Here is a 5,553-nt window from a genome sequence, read left to right as displayed (position 1 = left end):
CGCCAAAAGTACTTCCGCTAAAAGAAAGCGGTGGCTATTTATACGAGCCAAAAGACTTCATACTCCCGCGGGAGTATATTGTTAGTTTATTCCAGGGCACGGTTTTCACGAGTCTCCCGAGTAATGCGTCCCCCTTAGCTATTTTTAAGATGGATTTTCGACCTGTTTTTTAGGAATATGTGGTTTTCAATATAGAGATTATTAATATGTAAAATAAAATAAATTTTAAAACTACAAATGATAAAATTTTGAGTAAAATTTTTAAACCCTTGGTTTTTATTTCTTGCATAAAATACTTTTCCCCGATTCTATTGGGTAAAAGACCCCAAGTTTTGGGAATTTGCAAATTGTGCTCTTAATATACTTGAAAAAATAATATCTTAATATTGAATAAATACCATCTAATTTTAGGACGGTGAGATCTAAGCATCAACAAACTCATAATTCAAATATTTTCTTTTGAATAAAATTATCCGGCTATTGTGGTTCTCAAATTTTCATATTATACAAAAATCATCTCAAGTAGGTTTTCTTACCAAGGGAATACAACCAGTTTACTCCTATCGGATATATATATACACTCACGAGGAGGATGTTGAGATGGATAAGTGGCAAAATAATAAATGATAAAATTCGAAATGAATACATTCAATAAAATTTAGGTGTGGAACCAATAGGTGATAAGATGATAGATAGTAGACTTAGGTGGGTTGGCCATGTGTGGTGCATACCCAGTACAACACTTGTTAGAATGTGTGAATTAGTTCGAGTTGAATAGTCAAAAAGGGCAATAAGTAAGCTCAAAATAACATGGTTAGAAGTAGTGAGAAAAATTAAGGGATTTATTGGGAAGCCCAAAATTGAAAGTAGTAAGAAAATATATAAGAACTTATAGAAGTAGTGAGAAAAATATATGAGGACTTAAGATTTTACTAAAAGTATAATTTTTAATAAAACAAAATAACGGACCAGGATTCATGGAGTCACCTTCAATTAATTGAAAAAATAATTTGATGATGATATATATGTACACCCACCAATATTGTAGCTTATAGTTCCCATGATAATTATATCATCAAAATACTGCAGCGAGCATACTATGCTCCCATGGGTGCACGATGTGTACCTATACTAGCATAGAGCTATTAGGGTGGACTTTTTCAATCTGAAATTCTGGAATGCACGTAAGAATCACCAAATAGATCATCCTAAAAGATAAATATGGATTTTAAGTTCTTCAACAATTATATTTCACCTTCTAAAAATTTGATGGCCTTTTTAATCTTGGGGCATTGTTTTTCAAGCACAAATTACAATTTGCATATTTGGAAATTTAGCAAATTTTTCACCAGAGATTAATGAATTAACATCCTACCCATATGTTTTGATTTATTTTTAAATACCCATAAAAATCACATCAAGTTAGAATGGCTGCAAATGAATAGAATGCATTTCACCCCTTACGGGTGAATTGATGAATTTCCCTTGCATATTTCTTTTGACCTTAGTAATTGGGTTAAAGAGATAGGGTCCTGAAAATTTATAATCATAAAATACGCTTAAATTAAGTTTAATGGAGAGAATAAAACCAATTTGTGCAGATAGTGGAATTTTTTAATATGCTCTACAAGGCATTACTGGTATTCACTCAAAAAATAATAAGAGAAACTTAAGGGATTCGAATCCTCCACTTCCATATCTCGGACTGATTAATGTGCCGAAGATTGTTGGGATAAGGCTTGGATGATAATGATATCGTGTTGACTTCAGATTTTCAATTTTCTAAATAAGTGTAAAATTAAAAAAAAATAAGAATGATAGAAGAGATATGCACAATAAATCTTACGTCGCTTTTGATTTCAAATTTTTAATATTCAAAGTGAAAAATCAACTAAAAAATATCACTCGTGACTTTGGATTTTCAATCTTTTGAGTGATGGTAAAATTGAAAAAAATAAAAATAATACATAGAATAGAGGTGCATAATAATATACAAAAAATTAGAGAGATTTTTGTAATTACAACTTTAAATAAGAAATACATGTGTAATTCTCATGTAACTTCTAGATAAGGAGCACAATGGTAAATTGGCAGCATATAAGGGCTACAATGGTAATCTTTATATTTCAGGAAAGTGGACGATGTTGGTTACACGATGGGAGCCGCATTTGGAACATCTGAGCCGTCCGTAGAAGCCGTCGCCCACTACCAAGGAAGGGCATAACAGTAAATAGCACGTGTCCATGCACGAAGTTGTCTAATGAGGGCCAGTCTCCAAAGGGACACAATACTAACAGCCACGAGATTTCCTGCTCCCTCGGGAGTATATTGTCGTATGTTTGGAAGAAGAAAATGCTCACATAAAGGTTAAACAAGGCTCAAAAACCCATTAGGGAAAGTTATTACTAGGCCACAAAAACATCCAATTCATCTCTCTATTTCGAGATAAACTATGCTACTTTTTAGGTTTAAAATTTCATAGTTAAGGGTGACAATAGATTTTTATGCGTAAAGCTTTTTGGTATCAAAATTACATCTTTGGACATAATTTAAAGGTATGCCTCGTTTTAATTTGTTCTAGATTGGGAATTGTCAATGTGGAGCATGACTCAATCCCTATCGATTGAGTTCCTTATTGGAATCAGGAACCAGTCTGACTTTGATGGATTGGCCTGGTTCTATCACGGAATGGGTGATAGAACCAAACCAAATCTGTAGAGGAACCAACCCATCTGGATCGGCCAAACCATCGGCTCCCATCCATTGTTATTTTTTATTATTTTCTTGTTCTAATTATTGTAAAATTTCATTTGTATTATGGAATGACTCTTACACTTGAGAATTTGTCATCTTTTGTTGAAGCACGTCCAGTTTTTTAAACAAAACATTATCTCTCTCCCTCTCTTATATAAATAATGTCCTACAAAATTAACAATTTAATTTGCAAAAGAAAATAAAAAATAAACTATTCAAATATTATTTGCACTATTATTTTAACCTCTTTCAAATTTTAAAATTTAGATGACAAATTTTCAATTATTTATTTCGCAACAACAAATCATCATCATCATAGCATTTTTTCCAACAAATTGAGGTTAGCTATATGAATTATGGTTCGGGTTATATTCTCAATGACACCATAAGTCTCATATATTTTTTCACTACATCCAACCATGTCATTTTGGGCCTACCCCTTGCTCTTTTTAGTCCTTTCACTTGAATTGCCTTCCACTCGAATTGCCTTCCACTTGAATTAACTTGCACATCCTAATAGGTATTGTGCTAGGTCTGTGCCACACATGGCTAGGCCACCTAAGTTTACTTTATCTTATCTTATCGCTTGTTAGTGTTATACCTAAATTATCCTTATTGTATTCATTTTAAATTATATCCCTTATTATCTTGCCACTCATCCATCTCGACTACACTCATCCTATGGCCATATTATTTATTGATCGCGCAACATTTGATATTGTAAAAGCCAATGTTCAAAACAACGGGTCGTGCCGATTAGTCGGTCCTGGCCCGATCCGATTAATCCAACAGATTCCGACTAGATCGGTCAATTAGTGCCTCGAATTTTTTTTTAAATATGCAAATTTGGTAAAAAATCCTAAAAGAATCCCAAAAAATCCCAAACAATATATAAAATTTTGTAAAAAAAATATTAAAAGTTTACATATATTGGTTTTTTTTGTTGTAACATAAAAAAAACAAACAAATAAATATTATAAGCATAAATGGGTTTTAGAGAAATCGATTAGGCACCTAAAGCAATACTTTTTCAATGATCAATATATATTTAATATACTAATATTATATATTATATGTAATATGTAATCATATATAATATATAACATAGTATGATATAATAATATAAAATAGTATAATATTTCATCTCAATACCATATATATATTTTTAGGTGTTTTGGAATTCAATTAAAAATGGGTGTGGTTTGTATAATGTTGTAAGCTAAAACAATCCAATTAAGGCGCGCCTCCAAATTTCATCACAACATGTAATTTTGGTGTAAAAAATTATTAGGATTATCTGAAAATATATTTTCATCTCTAATTATAAAAAATTTAAACTCAAAAAATGGTTAAAATCAAGTAGTGCATACAAAAATATTTGAAATAGATGGTCTAGATAATGTGTTGCAAGATGCACTGTTTATGGAACTCAAAATCTCTTTATTTGTTCATATTCGTATATCTCAATGTCAAAATGATCAATTAGATAGTTTTCAACATTAAAACAACCTTTTTCGATGGATTTTGAGTTGCATCTTTGTTCTACATTTTAAGGTTGCACCCTTATATAAACTTTTTCCATTAATAATATAGGTAAAGTATAAAATCGATTGTCTCTTTGTGATAATTTTGATAAATTTCCCTCTCTCTCTCATATATCTGTGTTATGTGTCTATGTGCCCCTCGAGGGTTGGTGGTGTAGGTATTAGATTGGAGTTCAAATAAGATGAACAATGAATAAATTTTATATCTCCCAAGTTGAGGGACTCATGGGCTTGGCACCTTGTCGCACCCGACCAACTCGCCCAATGCGACAAACCCTGTAGTTAGCAAATAAAGAATTTGTAATAATATATAAGGTTTTTAAAAGATAAATAAAATAATAGGGAAAAGAGAAAAATAATAAAATATATAAAAAATGTTATAAGGACATATTTGTAGACTCCGCACTATGACAGTGCACTAATCGGCTGATTTTAAAAAAAATCAGCCGATATTTTAAACACTGGTATAGGCATAGTTGGTCTCACAATTGTCTTATAAAAACTTGCCCTTTAGCTTCGTTGGTATGTGGCGGTCACGTAAAAACCAGGTTGCACATCTCCACTTCGCCAATCCAACTTTAATTTCACATGTGACATTTTGGCAACAATAAATAACTTTTTTAAAATTAAAAGACAAGATGCATTTAAGGTTTTTCAAAAATTTATTAAATAAAAATATTTTAATATTAAAAGTTTGCTACTCTTTGAGATATAGTGTCACTAACTAGAAAGTGATATTTTCTTTAATTTTTTTCTTTTCAAATTTTAATCTTCAAAATGTTGTATGCCATTATCAAGTAAGGTTATTATCGAGAGAATACTACGGAGGTTCATATTACTGCTATAAAGTCATTCAGAAAATAAAGATAGTTGGGAAAATATCGTACCCCATATTTTTTGTTTTCATATCTCAATAGATCAAAAGATTTAAAATATATCTCCTAACCCCCTAACTAACTTTACCCACTTTTAACTATTTTTTTAACCCTATCAAATATAAAAAAGACATACTCATTCTAACCCATCATCTCTTTACGTGATATGTTCCCCTCAAATTTCTCTCTCTAACGGTCACCCTCCTTGTATCTCTAATGGGGGAGAGAGAGAGTGAGAGACACAAGAGGAGAGAGGGGAAATTGGTAGAGAGATTTAGGGAAAATTTATGTAAAGAGAGAGAAATAATGGTGTGTAAAAAGGATATGTTCTTTTTACATTTGTTTGGGGAAAAAAAATAAGTTTAAAGCGGATAAAATTA

The sequence above is a fragment of the Amborella trichopoda genome, chromosome 11 (genome assembly GCF_054954075.1).
Source record: "Amborella trichopoda isolate Santa Cruz 75 chromosome 11, AtrichopodaSantaCruz75HAP2 v2.0, whole genome shotgun sequence".
Classification (NCBI taxonomy): domain Eukaryota; kingdom Viridiplantae; phylum Streptophyta; class Magnoliopsida; order Amborellales; family Amborellaceae; genus Amborella; species Amborella trichopoda.
This window is presented reverse-complemented; position numbering follows the sequence as displayed.